The 22,860-nt window shown below is 29.2% G+C and overlaps 1 protein-coding gene across 1 annotated transcript in view; it reads left to right on the top strand.

The window, feature by feature from the left end:
• LOC129916034 (uncharacterized) overlaps window positions 1–22,860 on the top strand; it is a 177,927-nt gene that overhangs the window by 5,902 nt on the left and 149,165 nt on the right. The window lies entirely within an intron of this gene.

Raw genomic sequence — 22,860 nt, 5'->3', positions numbered from 1 at the left:
TTTATTTTGTGTGCCGGTGTTATTAACAGTGATGGTCTGATTTAATAGATACACTTGACATAATTATTTTATGAACTTAACACCGTTAAGGGAAAAAACTAGGAGTATGAATTCGTCATTTTAAAATGTTTGAGTTCGAATTGAGTAATGTTTTATTTATTTCGATTTGAAAGAGCATGTTACACATTACTTGTTTTTAGTATAAAACCAATTATGGTGAAGTTAAATGACGAAACACACATACTCGCAAATTTTTTTCAAAATTTCCACCGAATTTCAAGCGCATTGAATATTATTCAGAGGGTGTTTTGGCACTAGCTCCAACTTCCCTCAAGAAATTCTTTTCTTCTTCACAAATTAAAATAAACTTTCCATCCTGAACTCCCTTACACTTGCGCTTTAAAGTGGTTAAAAAAACAACATTACAGGGATTTCGGGAATTTTAAACCATAGTCGATATTACCTAATCACTAAATTTCTTGAATCAATTTGTCTGACCCCATCTCCTGTCTTTTCTGCAGCCCTAAACAACACGTTCAAAAATTGGAACATACTCAAACTTTAAAAGCAAAGACTCGCCACTGACTGCACTACTTTTACCAAAAACCTGTATGGAAAAAAATATTTATCAGAAGATGTTTTGAACTTTCAAAAGGCTGACTTCTGGCAACCCTTAATTTTTTTGCCTATTTCTTAACCTCATAATGTTTGCAAAACTTTTGCTTTCAAGCGAATTTTAGAAAAGTGTAATTTTCTCAAAAGCAGCCTCTACGAATTTGTAAACAAAAATCAACTCAATCTTTTTAATGATTTTTGTTTTAGTGAAAATATAATTATGGACGATACTTGCCATAGAACCGTTTTTTTTTATTAGTTTCTCACAGTGAGCCTGAACAAGTTTAAAGTTGACCTTAAATGACGACAAAAACTAAAAATGAGGCATTGTTCCTGAAGGCCTCAGCAATAATAATCCGTGTTAACCAAAATCGGATTAGCTTCCTTTTTCGAGATACCCCCCCGTAAACGTGTTTTTTTTCGAGAAAAATTCATATCAGCACAAGGCTCGAGTACGATAACTTGGGCCCCGAGAATTGAAAACGGTTTTTTGTAGAAGTATTCAATACAATCATTTTTTGTTATGGGAGGGGGTCTATGTCCCCCTCTTTAGGCGGATGAGACAATTTTCTAAAAAACTACTAAAAAAAAATATATAAAAAAACAACGGCCACACTCACAGTTATCAATGATACCTTTTTCAAAAGCTAGAATTGTACACTTAATTTGAGTTTTTAAATCAAGTTAATTTAATCAGTTGTTTTCAAAATAATCGATTTCAAAGTCAACATTTGTGAAAAATAAGTATGAAAAAATACATTGAATAATATTTTTGTCACTGACTATGGATTTCAATACGGGTTAAATCGATAATGTAAACTACCTCAATAAATTCTTTATCAAATACTGAAAACCATATGTTGTTAAGCCTCCTAGTTTTTAAGAAAATTGAAAATAGGAAAGCTATTTTCCTTATCAGCCTCATTAATGAGCGTTCTGGTACCACACTGGTACCAAGAAATTTTATTTTTTAGATCCAATTTTAAATGGAAATAAAACCCATTCATGGAATCGAAGTTAATTAAGCGCAGTACTTTTTAATTTTTGATTTTTGATAATGGCAAAGCAAAATAGCCAAGAAAATAAAAATCACAACAAAAACATTACTGTTAAAAAAAGAGCCAAGTTCTCCTATGTTGAAGTTATGCTACCACAAAAAGTACTGAAATGTAAAAGTGTACCAAGTTCTAAGGCTTGGCTTTAAATTTGTATAAATAAAATGTTGATTGTTCTCTTAACAATATTTCTTTAAATTACCGATTTTTAAAGCTACAGTTACGGTTTTTGCGATTTTTAAAGCCCTATATCTCAGAAACAACTCATTGTAGGAGGCTGAAATTTTGCGAGGTGTTTGGTTTTGATCAGCTCAACAAATGTAGCGATTTTGAAATTTATCTATCCACATTTATCTATCGACATTTATCTATCCACATTTATCTATCCACATTTATCTATCGACATTTATCTATCCACATTTATCTATCGACATTTATCTGTCGAAATTTATCTGTCGACATTTATCTATCCACATTTATCTATCCACATTTATCTATCCACATTTATCTATCGACATTTATCTGTCGACATTTATCTGTCGACATTTATCTATCCACATTTATCTATCCACATTTATCTATCCACATTTATCTATCTACATTTATCTAGAGACATTTATCTATCCACATTTATCGATCCACATTTATCTATCCACATTTACATTTATCTATCGACATTTATCTATCCACATTTATCTATCGACATTTATCTGTCGACATTTATCTGTCGACATTTTTGTCTTGAGACATTTGTCTAGAGACATTTATCTATCGACATTTATCTATCCACATTTATCTATCCACATTTATCTATCCACATTTATCTATCCACATTTATCTATCGACATTTATCTATCCACATTTATCTATCGACATTTATCTGTCGACATTTATCTGTCGACATTTATCTATCCACATTTATCTATCGACATTTATCTATCCACATTTATCTATCCACATTTATCTATCCACATTTATCTATCCACATTTATCTATCGACATTTATCTGTCGACATTTATCTATCGACATTTATCTATCCACATTTATCTATCGACATTTATCTGTCGACATTTATCTGTCGACATTTGTCTTGAGACATTTGTCTAGAGACATTTATCTATCGACATTTATCTATCCACATTTATCTATCCACATTTATCTATCCACATTTATCTATCGACTTTTATCTATCGACATTTATCTATCGACATTTATCTATCGACATTTATCTATCCACATTTATCTATCCACATTTATCTATCGACATTTATCTATCGACATTTATCTATCCACATTTATCTATCGACATTTATCTGTCGACATTTGTCTTGAGACATTTGTCTAGAGACATTTATCTATCGACATTTATCTATCCACATTTATCTATCCACATTTATCTATCGACATTTATCTATCCACATTTATCTATCGACATTTATCTATCGACATTTATCTGTCGACATTTATCTATCCACATTTATCTATCCACATTTATCTATCGACATTTATCTATCCACATTTATCTATCGACATTTATCTAGAGACATTTATCTATCCACATTTATCTATCCACATTTATCTATCCACATTTATCTATCGACATTTATCTATCGACATTTATCTATCCACATTTATCTATCGACATTTATCTATCGACATTTATCTATCCACATTTATCTATCGACATTTATCTATCCACATTTATCTATCCACATTTATCTATCGACATTTATCTATCCACATTTATCTATCGACATTTATCTGTCGACATTTATCTGTCGACATTTATCTATCCACATTTATCTATCCACATTTATCTATCGACATTTATCTAGAGACATTTATCTATCGACATTTATCTAGAGACATTTATCTAGAGACATTTATCTAGAGACATTTATCTATCCACATTTATCTATCCACATTTATCTATTCACATTTATCTATCGACTTTTATCTATCCACATTTATCTATCCACATTTATCTATCCACATTTATCTATCCACATTTATCTATCGACATTTATCTATCGACATTTATCTATCCACATATATCTATCGACATTTATCTATCGACATTTATCTGTCGACATTTATCTGTCGACATTTGTCTTGAGACATTTGTCTAGAGATATTTATCTATCGACATTTATCTATCCACATTTATCTATCGACATTTATCTGTCGAAATTTATCTGTCGACATTTATCTATCCACATTTATCTATCCACATTTATCTATCCACATTTATCTATCGACATTTATCTGTCGACATTTATCTGTCGACATTTATCTATCCACATTTATCTATCCACATTTATCTATCCACATTTATCTATCTACATTTATCTAGAGACATTTATCTATCCACATTTATCGATCCACATTTATCTATCCACATTTACATTTATCTATCGACATTTATCTATCCACATTTATCTATCGACATTTATCTGTCGACATTTATCTGTCGACATTTTTGTCTTGAGACATTTGTCTAGAGACATTTATCTATCGACATTTATCTATCCACATTTATCTATCCACATTTATCTATCCACATTTATCTATCCACATTTATCTATCGACATTTATCTATCCACATTTATCTATCGACATTTATCTGTCGACATTTATCTGTCGACATTTATCTATCCACATTTATCTATCGACATTTATCTATCCACATTTATCTATCCACATTTATCTATCCACATTTATCTATCCACATTTATCTATCGACATTTATCTGTCGACATTTATCTATCGACATTTATCTATCCACATTTATTTATCGACATTTATCTGTCGACATTTATCTGTCGACATTTGTCTTGAGACATTTGTCTAGAGACATTTATCTATCGACATTTATCTATCCACATTTATCTATCCACATTTATCTATCCACATTTATCTATCGACTTTTATCTATCGACATTTATCTATCGACATTTATCTATCGACATTTATCTATCCACATTTATCTATCCACATTTATCTATCGACATTTATCTATCGACATTTATCTATCCACATTTATCTATCGACATTTATCTGTCGACATTTGTCTTGAGACATTTGTCTAGAGACATTTATCTATCGACATTTATCTATCCACATTTATCTATCCACATTTATCTATCGACATTTATCTATCCACATTTATCTATCGACATTTATCTATCGACATTTATCTGTCGACATTTATCTATCCACATTTATCTATCCACATTTATCTATCGACATTTATCTATCCACATTTATCTATCGACATTTATCTAGAGACATTTATCTATCCACATTTATCTATCCACATTTATCTATCCACATTTATCTATCGACATTTATCTATCGACATTTATCTATCCACATTTATCTATCGACATTTATCTATCGACATTTATCTATCCACATTTATCTATCGACATTTATCTATCCACATTTATCTATCCACATTTATCTATCGACATTTATCTATCCACATTTATCTATCGACATTTATCTATCGACATTTATCTGTCGACATTTATCTATCCACATTTATCTATCCACATTTATCTATCGACATTTATCTAGAGACATTTATCTATCGACATTTATCTAGAGACATTTATCTAGAGACATTTATCTAGAGACATTTATCTATCCACATTTATCTATCCACATTTATCTATTCACATTTATCTATCGACTTTTATCTATCCACATTTATCTATCCACATTTATCTATCCACATTTATCTATCCACATTTATCTATCGACATTTATCTATCCACATATATCTATCGACATTTATCTATCGACATTTATCTGTCGACATTTATCTGTCGACATTTGTCTTGAGACATTTGTCTAGAGATATTTATCTATCGACATTTATCTATCCACATTTATCTATCCACATTTATCTATCGACATTTATCTATCGACATTTATCTATCGACATTTATCTATCCACATTTATCTATCCACATTTATCTATCCACATTTATCTATCCACATTTATCTATCCACATTTATCTATCGACTTTTATCTATCGACATTTATCTATCCACATTTATCTATCCACATTTATCTTTCCACATATTACTATCCACATTTATCTTTCCACATTTATCTATCCACATTTATCTATCGACATTTATCTATCGACATTTATCTATCCACATTTATCTATCGACATTTATCTGTCGACATTTATCTGTCGACATTTGTCTTGAGACATTTGTCTAGAGACATTTATCTATCGACATTTATCTATCCACATTTATCTATCCACATTTATCTATCGACATTTATCTGTCGACATTTATCTATCCACATTTATCTATCGACTTTTATCTATCGACATTTATCTATCGACATTTATCTATCGAGATTTATCTTGAGACATTTGTCTTGAGACATTTATCTATTCACATTTATCTATCGAGATTTATCTTGAGACATTTATCAAGACATTTATCTATCGACATTTATCTATCCACATTTATCTATCGACATTTATCTATCCACATTTATCTATCCACATTTACATTTATCTATCGACATTTATCTATCCACATTTATCTATCGACATTTATCTGTCGACATTTATCTGTCGACATTTATCTATCGACATTTATCTATCGACATTTATCTATCGAGATTTATCTTGAGACATTTGTCTTGAGACATTTATCTATTCACATTTATCTATCGAGATTTATCTTGAGACATTTATTAAGACATTTATCTATCGACATTTATCTATCCACATTTATCTATCGACATTTATCTATCCACATTTATCTATCCACATTTACATTTATCTATCGACATTTATCTATCGACATTTATCTATCGACATTTATCTATCCACATTTATCTATCGACTTTTATCTATCGACATTTATCTATCGACATTTATCTATCGAGATTTATCTTGAGACATTTGTCTTGAGACATTTATCTATTCACATTTATCTATCGAGATTTATCTTGAGACATTTATCAAGACATTTATCTATCGACATTTATCTATCCACATTTATCTATCGACATTTATCTATCCACATTTATCTATCCACATTTACATTTATCTATCGACATTTATCTATCCACATTTATCTATCGACATTTATCTGTCGACATTTATCTGTCGACATTTTTGTCTTGAGACATTTGTCTAGAGACATTTATCTATCGACATTTATCTATCCACATTTATCTATCGACATTTATCTGTCGACATTTATCTATCCACATTTACATTTATCTATCGACATTTATCTATCCACATTTATCTATCGACATTTATCTATCGACATTTATCTATCCACATTTATCTATCGACATTTATCTGTCGACATTTATCTGTCGACATTTGTCTTGAGACATTTGTCTAGAGACATTTATCTATCGACATTTATCTATCCACATTTATCTATCCACATTTATCTATCGACTTTTATCTATCGACATTTATCTATCCACATTTATCTATCCACATTTATCTATCCACATATTACTATCCACATTTATCTATCCACATTTATCTATCGACATTTATCTGTCGACATTTATCTGTCGACATTTTTCTTGAGACATTTGTCTAGAGACATTTATCTATCGACATTTATCTATCCACATTTATCTATTCACATTTATCTATCGACTTTTATCTATCCACATTTATCTATCCACATTTATCTATCCACATTTATCTATCCACATTTATCTATCGACATTTATCTATCGACATTTATCTATCCACATATATCTATCGACATTTATCTATCGACATTTATCTGTCGACATTTATCTGTCGACATTTGTCTTGAGACATTTGTCTAGAGATATTTATCTATCGACATTTATCTATCCACATTTATCTATCCACATTTATCTATCGACATTTATCTATCGACATTTATCTATCGACATTTATCTATCGACATTTATCTATCCACATTTATCTATCGACATTTATCTGTCGACATTTATCTGTCGACATTTGTCTTGAGACATTTGTCTAGAGACATTTATCTATCGACATTTATCTATCCACATTTATCTATCCACATTTATCTATCGACTTTTATCTATCGACATTTATCTATCCACATTTATCTATCCACATTTATCTATCCACATTTATCTATCGACATTTCTCTATCGACATTCTACCAAATTTCAAGGTTCTACGATAATCAGAAGTGCTCTATAATATTTTATGAAAATTCAGCGGAAATGGGCGGATGCCACGCCCCCTGAATTGAAAATCTCAAGTTTTCGATTTTTTCCTTTGTATACCCCATAAGTCCTATCACCGTGTAAAATTTTAAGTTTCTATGATATCGGGAAGTTTTTCATAATTTTGATGATCTGTTACGGTTTTTGCGATTTTTAAAGCCCTATATCTCAGAAACTACTCATCGTAGGAGGCTGAAATTTTGTGAGGTGTTTGGTTTTGACCAGTTCAACAAATGTAGCGAGTTTGAAATTTCTAGCATCTTTGGTGTGGAAGTTAGAGGGGGGTCGAAAATGGCCTGAGTTGTTTCCTGTAACTAAGGGTGTAGTGCCAAAGTTGCTAGAGAACTTGGCTGGGCACTACCGTGCCCCTTGATCAGATAAAGAAAGTAGTTTTCCTATTTTTCAATTTTTCACAAAAACTAGAAGGCTTAACAACATATGGTTCTCAATATTTGATTTTTTATAAAACTTGAAACTGTTAGGTAATTTGCAGTGAAATGGCGTATGAAATGAAAAGTATTTTGATTAATTAATTGTTCCTAATTATTTGGCAATGTTTTCCTAAAAGAATTAAAAAAAAAAAACAAAAATCAATAATGGGAGCAGGAAGCAAAATACTTTTGCCAAGTAGCGATTTTTCGAAATTTCACAAGAATTGCATTAAATCGAAAACCATAAGGATTTGGGATGAACAAATTACCAAATTTTGAGAGCCCTTAAGATCCCCTATCAGCATACTTCGTTTGATCCATTACTTTTGGGACACCCTGTATATGGTTGGAAACAACAGAACAGTAACTATGGAAGTGTAAATTTTCTGTGAAATATAATTGCGAATTTCCTGGTTTCTTGCATCCAAAACGCATACAAAGTACCTAAATAAGACCTAGAAAAAAAGAGCAGTTTTCATTTTTTTCTCGAAATATTGATCATTTTGTAAATTTTAGCAATGCTGATTCTCAGTATAACCATTTCGTACTGGCAGACAGTGACCAGAATAGAAATTTCTATTCTAAGAAAAGCTTCCATAAAGTCAAACTCTTAGAAAATTGTGAATCTTTCAGCGAATTGTAAAGCCCTGTATATCCGCCTTTGCCTTAAATTTAAATTTTTTGCATAGGTCAAACCAACCTATCAATTACAAAATATGTACCTATCGAAATTGTTTCAATTTTCAATCCAAACTTTTTTCTACATGATTCGCATATTTTTTTTGTTCTTCTTTGAAATGTATCTAATTAAAAAGCGATTACTGTATATTTTATTTATGCTTTTTATTACAAAAAGGCGGTCACCATATCAGCGAAAGGTTGTCATGTCACATAATAATATAACATGTGTGTGTGTATGGTCATGTGTTTGTATATGTTGTGGGCTTGGGTTTTAAACTTTGACAATGTAATTAGGTGCCCTGGTATATCAGTTACCAATATCTGCAATATACATTCTGTCCAGAGATTTTAAATGCATGTCGGTCGTCTCTTCATGTCTGACCATTTTTGTGTGGAATAACATGACAGCATTTGGGGGTTTTCATAAGGCGAAACGCTTTTTTTTTACCCCAGCACGTGGCACAATTTTAATGGCTTTGTTTGTAGTTAAGGTTTTTTTATATATCTACATGCGAGAGAGGATATGGAAAAAAGAGGAAGAGATATTAAGGCGGGGCGGGGGAATCTAGAAAAAAAAAAGGATCTACTTTGTGCACAGAGATAATAATGACTCGGGTCTTTGAAAAGGACATAAAAATAAATCCCGTAAAATTGTGCTGAAAATACGATTAAATAAACAAAGACATGGACATCATAGTAAAGAGAAGAGACCTATGGTCTTTCTTTTATTTTTTTATTTGGTGGTAGGAGGTCGATTTTAAAAGAACAAAGTTTAAGTTACTGTAGATAGGTAATGGTGAGTTGAACCCATCGACAGTGCGGTTTTGGAGTGTAAGAAAAATGTCAGAAAGAAAGGACATCCTTAGTTTTTTATTTGTATCTATATTTAGAGAGATAAAAGATAAGGAGCACTTTAAATTGTTATAGGTGTTCTTGTATTTGACCAATTTCGATCGAAAAATATGTAAAACAGGATATAAAAAGGTAAAAGATAAACATTTTTTTTTTTGTTTTGTTTGTATTGCTGTTTGTTGCTTCATGACAATTCTCAACTCAAAAAACTCATTTAAAGTGTCTTCTTTTTCTCTTTGATGTTTGAAGTGGAAATAAATAAATTTTATTTTTTTTTTTTTATTTGTTTACAAGAAATAATAAAGGGCATATAAGGAATTGAGAAGTTGAATAAATGGATACACAAACGTTTTTGGACAGATTATATATTCATTGTCATTAAAGTTGTCATCTAGGGTTAAACTTAAGTCTAAACAAGATTTTGGCTTGGTTTGCATTTTTAATTATAAGTTGTTATTTAAAACTAGAAAGGAAGGATTAAAATTTTGAAAATGTTAAAGTTCATACTTTAGATAAATATTTTTAAACCAAACTGTCCTATCTATTTCTTGGTACAACTTTTGAGCTAGAAAGAGAATATGTCATCAAATCACTTCATCAATGAATATCATTCCTATAATACAGTAATATCATTAAACTTTCAATTCTACAAATGTAAAAGATTACTTTTCCCTAGTTAAATAATGCTTTTCAATTTTATTTTATTAAAAGTTTATACCAATGAAATCCCGACACGCATACGAGTACAAATCAATATTATTGACAAATGTTATAAATTACCCAGACTAGACATTTAATGGTAACCCAATTTATCTTTTCAAAGGTAAAATAAATTTATATAATTATTTACTTTTAAAGAAAACTTCCAGACGAATGTAATATTTCTAAATGATTAATGTCGAAATAAAGTGGGTATGATTAAATTTATTGCATTTTCAATTTATATAAATAATAAATATTAAATGAAGTATACAAAAAGTATATAATCTATAATACCTGTCCTTCAGCTAAAGAAGCTTTTGGCATCAAGGAAATTATTAATTGACTTTATAGGTATTTAATTCTTCTTTGCAATATGGTCAAGTGGGGATAAATATTTTAATTCTGAATGAAATGAAGTTCGTTACAAATCGATTTAATTACTTGTCTCTTAAATTGCTTAGTTTGATACTCAGGTTCTTAGACTTGAGTGTTTGTTAACGTATACGTAGGTGCGGATGAATTTATGGGAGAACTATGGGCGCATAGACGCATAGTGGCATGTTCTGTTTCAATAACTGATGTTATACCTTCAACATGGTGGCCATCACATACAAAATCACAAGTTTTAAATTTTTTAATAAAGTTCTTAGTTCCCAAATGATTTCATGCTCATTTCGTTATATTAAATTCTTTTGGGGATTTTCGTTTTGGTGCTAGGCTACCCAACCCATCATAACCACATCTGTGAATGTACTCATTTGAAATTTAAGTTTTAAACAGATTTTGTATTTTCAACTTTGAAACCCAAGATTTATTTATATTGGCTTAACATAATCAGCCTTATTCATTAATATCCATGAAACTGGTGAATATAGTTATGCGCTGAATAAAGATTTATGTCATTATTATGACTTTGCACAAATTCCTGATCGTAGAAAATTATTCATTCATTATATAAAAAATTAAAAAAAGGGATTTTTTTTATTCATTTAGACTAATGATGGGAACTGTCGATAGTTAGTAACTGCATGACTTGAACTATCGAATAGTTCATTCATTCATTCATTTATTCATTCGAATAAAAACTATCGAATACAACTATCGAATAAAAACTATCGTATAAAAAAACTATTAAAATATAAAAACTATCGTATAAAAAAAATATTCAACTGAAAAAACTATCGTTTAAGAAATCTATTTGAATGAAAAAACTATCGTTTAAGAAAACTATCAAATAAAAAAACTATTCAAATGAAAAAAACTATCGTTTAAAAATCTATTTGAATGAAAAAAACTATCGTTTAAGAAAACTATTTAAATGAAAAAACTATCGTTGAAGAAAACTATTCAAATGAAAAAACTATCGTTTTAGAAAACTATTCAAATGAAAAAAAACTATCGTTTAAGAAAACTATTCGAATGAAAAAACTATCGTTTAAGAAAACTATTTGAATAAAAAAACTATCAAAACTAAGAAAACTATTCAAGTAAAAAAACTATCGTTTAAGAAAACTATTTGAATGAAAAAACTATCGTTTAAGAAAACTATTTGAATGAAAAAACTATCAAAACTAAGAAAACTATAAGAAAACTATTCAAATTTAAAAACTATCGTTTAAGAAAACTATTTGAATGAAAAAACTATCGTTTAAGAAAACTATTCAAATGAAAAACCTATCGTATAAAAAAAACTATTCGAATGAAAATAGTAACTTAATGAATGAATGATTTAAAACTATCGAATGAATGAATATTTTACAACTATCTATAGTTTGATAGTTTGCTAGTCAAAACAGAATTAAATAAATATGTATGAATAATTTGTCAATAATTATAATTCCTCAACTGAATCCTAAAATGAAATTTGGATTGAAAAAGCTTATAATGTCTCTATTCAACGTTGAATGTGTTTTATGAACGAGAATTTAAAGTTCGTATGTGCAAACAAAAAACATAAAACCAAATCATCGAACGATTTCAGTATTTCAAAACTGGAATTTTTTTCTTTTAATTTTTTGATTTAGTGTGAATTGCATATCCTAAGCAAAAGGAAGATGAATGTAATTTTCAATAATATCGCTACCTACATTTTTGGTCTTTGACGCAAAAAAAATGTTTCGCCACATTAAAACAAAATTTCAAAGAATCATACAAAAAACTGATTCTTCAAATCCAATAATATTTTTTTGAAAATTTTTTCAAAACTTTTACACCACAATTTCTCAAACGCAATTTAACTCCTTACTACCAAGTTTGTACCAAATAGTTTCAGTGGACATACGCACAGAATTGCCGGACCCATTTTTTGGCATTCTCTGTCATCGTCAATGTCATTGATTGATTGATATCTCTAATTCGATTTTGTTTCGAACCCTAAATTTACTACATATGTAATTGTTCCTAGTTATGTACTCGTATTAACTAGATAAATATCGCAAGTAAAAACGTAGAATTCGCTCTTCAAAGGCAAAAAAACAAGGATGCAATTTATTTATTTTATAATGATGCATTCTTTGAAAAAAAAAAAAAAAAGTGGAGCCATCATTATTGAAAAAATTAAATTTTTATAAAAAAATTATTGAAAATGAATTATTAAAATTGAGTTGGTATGCCATGATGTATTAATTGTTAATCGACACTCAAAAACAAAATTAAAAAAAAAAATAAAAATAAATTTTCAAAAATTTGATTTTTCAAAAAAATATTTAAGTTAATTTTTTTTTAAATCTAAAATAGAGTTTTTTTTTAAATTTAGACCTTGATTGTATTCAGTATTCAGACAATATAAATGCTTTTGCATACAAAAAATTCGTTGGTTGAAAGTCAAAATAAAACGTTTCGAAAACGAATTAATATAATTAATCATGATACAATTTTTTGCCAAAAACCTGATTTTTTTTTAAATTTTAATCGAAATCGTAGCAACCGTATTTGAGAAAATCATACTTTTTTCAAAATTGGTATATAACAGGTGCCGTCATTTTTGGTCCAAAGTAATTTATTCCTAAAACCGAAAAGGATCCAAAAACCGCTACATACTAAGTTTGGAGTGGATCGATTTTTAATTTGTATCTTATTTACAGGCCTTACAACTCTGATTTTTGAAATTTCAATTTTTTACTTGCTCTATAGGGCAAGTATTGGTTTCGTGTAGAAAAAAAAATCGAGGTTTTAATCATAACCAACATTACGATGAAAGAGAAAATCAAAAAAGTGGTTTTCATCATGCCGTCCGTCGGTCTGTGCGTGTGTGCGTCTGTGCGTCCATCTGTACATCGAGCTAGGGCCTAAACGGATGGATGGATTTGCTTGAAACTTGGTACAGATGATTTTTACGTAATTCCCTAGACCCGTTTTTTTTTATTTTTGAATATCTCTATTTTAACGCATACCTCCCATATAACAGTTTCGAGGTATTGCAAATTTCTCAAAAACGGCTCTAACGATTTCGATCAAATTTGGTGTGCGGAATACTCTTATTGATTCTAACAATCAATTAGTTTTTCTCAAAAAATGCGGAGAACGGAAATATGGCGTTGCCGTTTTTCAAAAATTGACATATTTTTTAAGTTCATATATTTCATCAAAGCATTAGTTATTTTATTTAGAATTAACAGAGATCATTAAGTATAAAATGTTAAAAAAAATATTTTTAAAAACATTTTTGAAAAAAAAAAATTTTTGAATTTAATTTTTAAACTTTTGATTTTTCCAATAGATATTTAAGATAAAGAGTCGTGCATTTTATTTAACAAGAATTCTTAAATGCTTACATTTTTTTTTACATTTCCACCATTTCTCTATCTTTATACTAAATTTTTCACCAGATTCGGTCCTGTTAAAAATTTACACTCATATATTGAATACTGCATTCAACATACCAGAAAAAAAAAACCCTCCAAACAAAATAAACTAATCTCATTTTTAGCTAACAACATTCAGTGCTTTTTCGATTGAATTGATTTTATTTATTAAATAAATAAATATTCGCTTATTTAAAATTTAATAAAAAACAAAAAAAAAAAAAACCAAAAAAAAACCAAAAAAAAAAAACAAAGAACAACATCGCACGTAATCCGTTTTGCAATTGCATCAGTAAATAATAAATAAACTCAATGTGCGTTATAATATTTATACACTGCGCCCGCCACAGCAGCAACTACATACAACAATCAACCTCATTCTCTGTTTTGTATTTGATAGGAAAGTTATGTGGGATAAGTAAAGTATTGGTTAGTATTGAATTCAGGGACCACTATTAAATTGAAATGCATTGTGTGTGGGAGAATATTTTTTCTTTTTCTTTTTTTTTTTTTAATTTTTCAATTTATTTTATCCGTATTGGACTTGGCTAACCGGAAAAAGGGATGCAAACAAGAACAGTTAATTTTAATTTTTTTTTATTGCTTAATGAATGAAAAAGGAATTTAAAATAATTACGAACAATGGCCAGTAAACTGGATTTTTGCAATTTTAAAATTGACTCTCCATCTGTATATCTACAAAAAAAGATCGATAGAAAAGTCAAATAGAAATGATAAAACTTTAATATTTTCTTTTTTTTTTTTTGTGTACTTTTGTTAACAAATTGTTAATTAGCCAAGTTTTGTAATGGCAATTCTTGAAGTTTGTTTTTCGATTTTTATTATTTTTTTTCTGTTGCTTTTTGTTGATAGAAATTGAATACATTAACTTTTAACAATGATTTCAAAATAAATAAAATGCACGACTGGGTCGCACGAACTTGCTCTTAGGGTTAAAGTTGCTTAAATTTTTAAGACTTTTTATATAGAAATTTGGAAAAAAAAAATAAAATTCGTTTTTTAAAAAAATAAAATAAAATCTGAAATCAAATTGCCCCCCAAAACAAGTATGCAGTTTTGATTGATATATTAAGATGCATTTTTAGAAAAAAAATTTTCAAAATCGTTAGAGCCGTTTTTTAAAAAAATCGTTTTTTATAAATAATTTTTTGGAAAAAAAGTTTAAAAATAAATTTGGTATGCCATTTTGTAGAAATCACTAATCAACACCTGAAAACAAAATTTCAAAAAAATTCAATGTCCCGTTTTCGAAAATTTGATTTTTCAAAAAAAAAATTTCAAAATTTTTTTAAAAATCCAAAAATTATTTTTTGGGAAAATTTATTTTTGATTTATATTTAAATTGTATAAATGCTTCTCCACAAAAAGTTTCGTTGAAATCGGATAAGTAGTTTCGGAGATAATCAGATTTGAAAAAAACGGTTCTATGGCAGGTACCGTTAATAATGATTTTCAAAAAAAAAGTTTTTCATTAAAAGATAACCCTTAGCTTAAAACTAACATTTGAATTTTTTAAACAAAATCGTTGGAGCCGTTTTTGAGATATTTCAATTTTACTAAAATCGGTATATGACAAGTACCGTTATTTTTGGTCCAAAAAAATTAATTCCAAAAACCCCTCTGGAGAGTCGCCAAATAACGCTACATACCAAGTTTGATATTAATCGGTCCATCCGTTTAGGCTGTAGCTCCTTATACAGACAGACAGACAGACAGACTGACAGACTGACAGACAGACAGACAGACAGACAGACGGACTTCCGGGACCCACTTTTTTGGCATTGTCTACCATCGTAATGTCATGGAAAAATGTTATCTCAACTTTTTTTTTTTGTACGAATGCATAACTTGATATATAGTACCTATATCGCAAGTAAAAAAACGCACGACTGATTCTCAATTTTTTTACTTTGTCAGAATAATATTGAAAGTAGGACATTTTTATTTCAAACACGTAGTCTTTTAAAGCAAAAAAAAAAATTTTTTTTTATTGAAATCACTGAAAACCAAAATTAAAAAGAAATATCAATTTCTCAGAGAGAAACTTTCAGTATGAGAAACTAGGCTTTTCTGGGAAGGATTTATTAGATCTTGGTAACACTTCTGTCACAACAGTTGCTCTCAACACACGCAAATCAATTTGAATTTATAATATTGGCAGGTACTAGTTGGTACCTAGATATAAGAAGAACGTGTGTGTGATGCATATTTGAAATTCATTCTTTGGGAGCACCTTTGATTATGAATCTCATTATAAATAGAATTTGTATGAGATGAGATGAGTTGATTATAAATTGTGCAATGCAGAGGAGATTGTTTGTTGGTATTTCAAAATTAATTCAGACTTGGTTGTTGTGTGCAACTGAATTAATCATCTTTTGCCAGCAAGAGATATCAATGATATATAATCAAATAATCTAACGAAACTTAAATATTGACCAAGAAAATTTATAAAATTTTAACGAAAAGAACATTAACACACGTCTATGTTCGAGCAAAGGTATGAAATCATCCTTTTGCTAAATGATAAGATAGCAATTGCTCTCGATGCAGTGGAGGAGCACTCGATGCATTTTGTTAATTTTTGTGTGGTTAGTTACAAAGAAAAAAAACAAAGTCATATATACAATTTGTAAATTTTAATTTGAAAATATTGAACTTACGCATACAAAAATAATTAAAACGATGAATACAAAAATGTTTCATCAAATAATGTTACTAAAATCTAAAAACAGTTTTCTGGCTCTTTTTTTCAAAATGAAGTTCTTTAACTAAGCCAGAATACTTTTTTTTCTTGTTAGTTTATAAAAAAATTTAAAAAAAATATTCTGATTTTCTAGCCTAATTTCCATTTTATTTTCTGACCCTTTTTTAAAAGCGTCTGGTAGGTACAATTTCCAACATTCCTGCCTTATTTTCTCTATTTGTGTTCGTTATTAGAGTGATAGAAGCGAATAAGGGTTGACGCAGCCTTTCATCCTATTATGTAAAGTGGGTCACTGTGGTGTATGCGTATTATTTTTTTCTTTAGAAAAACTTAAACAGTTAGTATAATATTTCTATGGCTGACTAATCCTTATCAAATCAATTAATTTTTCATAATAATTTTCTGATCTTTCAAATTGTTCATAAGTTACTGTTATGTGTAATGTATGAATGTTGTTTACTTTTTACTTTTTCAGATTACCGAAAACACTTTTTTAATTAAGTGAAAAGAAAAAAAAAACCAACAACTTCTATTTATTGAAACTTATAGCTATTACGGTTTTTTTTAAGGATGTCATAGTTAGAATTGGAACGACTTCAAATGGGACCACACAATTCGGTTCACCCAATTAAAACTAAAAAAAAACGAAGTATTGAGAACTTCCTTCTTTTTTGAAGTCGGCTAAAAATTGGTTTTCGCTATGAATCTCTGTGTGCATGTTGGTGGATGTCCATCTGTTCACATTTCCATTGCCTAATTTAGCGGACGGAAACTCTTATAACTAGCTACAGATTATTTTGATAGTATTGCAATATTTTCAACAAAAGGCTTTCAAAGTTGTAAAGAAAAAATTTAAAAACTTTTTTTGCAATAGTTTTTTTTTGTATGAAAATAGTAAAATAATTAATGAATGGGTACTTTGATTAATTGTACATTTTATTTTTTTTTTTTTATATCAAAAAGAGAAAATTCCCCAAAAAGTCACACTTGCATTTTGCTATTATTCCATATTAAATGGAATACAAAAATTTTTTTTTTGTTATAAAAATAATAAAATATCTAATAAACAGGTTAAAAGAATTAAAATACCAAACACTTTTATTTAAAAAATAGAAAAAAGCAGTTTAAAAATCAATGTGAGCACTTTACTCACATTGCGAGTCCTCGTGGGTTAAAAACTTGTTTATGAAAAGTTTTTAGATGATGTGAATAACTACAAAGGTAATCACTTTATTTTGTCTAGTAGAAGTTCAAAAAGTGTTTCCGTTTTTGCAATTGATAAGTGTGGAAAATACCGGTTTTTCACTTGTTACTCTAAAACGGTGAAGGCTATCAAACAAATCTAAAAGGGCGATGATTCGACTGAAAAAAGAGTTAAAATTTCGCTACGACTTATGAAGGGAAAAATATTTTTTTCATCTTAAAAAAATCCGATTGGACTTGTAGAGCTTTGACAATCTGTGTTATATCCAGGTTTTATTCGACAAAGCTCAAACAATTGACCTAATCTGAAGAAGATGTTTGCTACTGTCCCCTGTGCTGCAACAACAAGGCAGGTACCGATAACATGGTTAAGCCTACTGCCAAGGCGTAAAAATCCTCAACAAAAATGAGTTCTTTGTCTAAAAGAAACTTTCTGACGCTATTACAATCCTTAAATTTTATTTTCATTTTGAAAATTTGATGAAAATTTCAACTTGCAAAATTCTAAACAAAGTTGATTTCAATTAAACGAAAACATGCATTTGAAATAACAAAGCTTTCAGCAAAATAATTACTTTTAAATCAATCTATCCAAACTCTCAACTTAATTGTCAAACCCAGTTAAATATAAAACAAAAATATTTACTGCCTTCAAAAATTTATTAAAAGAAAAACAATACAAAAAAACTACATTTGGTAAATTTAATCTTGCAACACCCATAAATACTTTGAGAGAAATCTCAAACAGATCTTCTGTTGAAGACTATTTAGTAAATTACAAAAAACAACAAAAATAAACACACATTCTGGCAGGAGAAGTCTCTGGGATAAACTAACATCCAAATTCGTATGATAAACAATTATGTAAATTTTCTCAAAGACTCTCTTGTTTTAGAAGAGAAGAACTTATTCTGGAAGGCATATACAGCACCATCAGGTATATACCTATCAGAATTTCCCTACACATATTCTAATACACAAAGGACTTCCTACCATCGACTAGGTATATTTAAACGTAGAATTCTGGCTGTAAGAATTATACAAAATTCTCTCCAGTCAGTACATCCGTCGTCGTGAAGCCTTATGCTCTCCACATCCGTTCACGTTCCTTGATTATTTGTCTTTGATTGTGTATCGGTGTGCATAGATACAGAGAGAATACTGACGTTGTTAAACGTACGTAACTGCACACAACCTACCCGAAAGGCATCCTTCGATTGAAAAGTCCTTCCATATGCACCGCAACAGCAGCATCACCAACAACAAATAACAATCCACAAGAAATAACAACTATTCACATTCCTGTTCATATTCTCTTGTACCTACTCTCTCCCTCTCTAATGTCTGTTTCTAACTCTGTTTCACTTCTACACAAAGGAATTCCTCATTTCTACCGAACAAGCAATTCCTTTCGAATTCACTGAATAAATTTGCAATCTTCATCTAAATCCCCAAAAACCCAGCAGACCCACAGACTCTGCACTCGAATAATGAAAAAAAAAGAAGAAAAGAGAAAAAAAAATGAGAGACAAAAATTACCAAAATCGATATTGCCAGACGTGACATCAAATATTGACCACTTCCTGCTGTCACACAACCACTACCACCCTCACAGCCATATCCACACGCCCACATCACTTCAATCTACTACCTCTCTTCATTTGACTAATTGTCCCCCAAAAGCCAATTAATATGCGCACATGAATGTAAATCGAAAAGCTAAAAGAAAAACAACAAAAACAAAAAAAAAATCAAATAAATCGACGAAAATAACTCCGACAAAAAAAAAAAACTCAATTTAGACTTCAAAAACAAATTCGATACCCAATTTTGTCCATTCAGGCTAATGGGCGTGGCATTTCGACTTCCAGAGTTGGAAAAACACATCAGGACCAGTACATTCCTATTTTAAATTTTTTGTATTTTTTTTTTTATATTCAATCCAACCGTCAAACAAAACCCCAAAAACCTTTCAAGGGAATTCCCAAAGAGAAAAAAAAAAAAAACAATATTGGAAATTGGAACATCCTAGATCCTAGAACTCTCATTCACTCGTTCAATACTGCCCGAACTTCCGCGCGAACCAAATTCTCAAATTTTACGGGTTCGGGTAGTTTAAGGCGTTCATTTAGCCCAAGCTCGACAAAGTTTATTCCTTAACCAAGCAGTTTCATGTGCGCGGTGTGGTATCGGTGGTGGTAGTATAGTTTTTTCTTCGATTTTTCTTTTGGTGGTAGCTCTGTGTTTTCGTTTTAGCGTTAAATTGGTAGCGAGGGGTATTTACGATGTACGAGCGTATAAGTCGTGCAGTAGTTTTTGTTTTTTCTTCTTTTTGGCTTTTTCTGGTTTTTGGAAAAATGTATGGCATGCTGCGCTTTCCTTTTTCTTCTATCAGTAGGGTTCAATTTAGAAATGAGGATTAGATAAAGGACTTTATTCTCACTTCCGTATAACTACGGCATTGAAACGAGTTGAATGAAGATAGTAATCGTTTTTGTACAGTTACGTATTTGGGTTTTGAAGGCATCAGGCGCAAAAAATTGAGTTATGTTATGAATACAATTCAAATTCGCATTTTGATTATAATTATTTTTAGTAATAACCCACCCAGCTCCAACATTCTATAGAACAAGTTTAAATAATTTAAAAAGACCAATAGCTGAATTTAAAACTTCTTATCGAAGCACTTATTTAGGAATCCACTGAAGCGAATCCAAGAAAAAAAAATTAATGAATTTCTACGCGGAGAAAAAAGATCACCTAAAAACAAGTGGATTTCACATTAAATTAAGTAGATTTCTGCATGTTTTTTTGCCAAGCTAATTTCTTGAATGCGCAAACTTAAATGAAATCCACTTAATTTAGGCAGAAGATCATCTATAATTTTTGTGTGGAATTATTTTAATTAAAAAAAAAAAACTGGCAGCCACTTAGGTTTTCTAGATAACCTGAAAAAGGTATCACAGACACTCTGAAACGAACATCTTTTTTGAGGTTTAATCGAAAATCTGACGTAATGGAGAAAAAAAAACAGACTTCGGATTTGATTTCAGCGACTTAAAACCAGGGTTGTAAAAATGTCAATTGAAGAAAAAAATTATTTGAAGTAAAAAAAAATATTTAAAAAAATTGCATTATAATTTATAAACAAATATTTATTTCAAGCATTAAAAAAAATGCTATTGGAACTGAAAAATTTTTGCATTGAAAAAAAAAAAAAACAAAAAATTTATTGCACATACAAATATTTTCCATTAAAAAAAAATTGTATTGCAAATAAAAAATTTTCTTCATGTGTGCATTAAATAATTTTTTTAATATTCGTCGGATTTCTTAAAATTGTGACTATTTGACCATATGTACATCAGTTATTTCAACTATAACATTGAAGCTAATACAAATATTAAAAAGAAAAATATTTAATGCACACATTTTTCATTGAATTTTTTTTTTTAATTCAAAAAATATTTTTATTGCAATAAAAATTTTTTTTTTTTTAATGAAAAAAATTTGTAGGTACAAAAATTTTGTGCAATAAATATTTTGTTTAATGCAAATATTTTTCAGTTGCAATACATTTTTTTTTTAATGCAAATTGTTTTTAGTTTTTTTTATTTGCAATAAATATTTTTTTTTTAATTTGTAAGTAATGGAAAACAAATGCATTAAAAAAAAAAATATTTTTACAACTCTGCCCAAAGCACATATGATTAACATAGTCGCATAGTCAGAACTTTTTTTTTGTGGCTGTTTTATCAGAGTTTATCCTAAGTTACGCAGGCAGTGCTTTATTTAAAGCTTGAATCGAAGTTTTGAATATCTTTTTGATGTTAAACGGAAAGGTTTTATTCTTCTTTTTTTTGAAGAGAATTCCAAGAGTGAATATATGTAATACGACCGCTTTGAAGCTTTTTAAAAACTTAAACATTCCAAAACTTTGTTTTTATAGCATTAACATTTTTTTTTGTTATTCGAAATTCCGCTAAAATAAGACTGAAGTTAGCGGACGAAAATTGTAGCTTATTAAATACTAATAGTTCCACCCAGTTATTTTTATCACAACAAAAACATTAGTGTTAAAAAAAAGCCAAGTTCTCCTATGTTGAAGTTATGCTAGCACAAAAAGTACTGAAATGTAAAAGTGTACCAAGTTCTAAAGCTTGGCTTTAAATTTGTATAAATAAAATGTTAATTGTTCTCTTGACAATTTTTCTTTAAATTACCGATTTTTAAAGCTATTTGAAAAAAAAACCTGGGAAGTACCGTAATCTCAGTTTTAAGTTTCGACATGGTTGGCTTTAAAAAATTCTAACTTTTTTTCTAGGCATCGCAGAAATAAGATTGAAACGTCATATGAAAGGTGAAATTATAACCTTTTACATGATATAAAAATTTTTATAGGTTGTCTAAAAAAAATTGATTCAATAGCGTGAGAACATAAAATTATATGTTTTTTTTTTTGCTTTTTTTCATGAAAATTGATCGAGTTCAAAAAATTCTAGCTCTTTTTGTAGATGCCTAATAGACATAATTGATATATATATATTTTGA

This window comes from Episyrphus balteatus, chromosome 3 (assembly GCF_945859705.1).
Source record: "Episyrphus balteatus chromosome 3, idEpiBalt1.1, whole genome shotgun sequence".
Classification (NCBI taxonomy): domain Eukaryota; kingdom Metazoa; phylum Arthropoda; class Insecta; order Diptera; family Syrphidae; genus Episyrphus; species Episyrphus balteatus.
The sequence above is the reverse complement of the archived record's forward strand: the minus strand, read 5'-3'. Positions and strand labels throughout refer to the sequence as shown.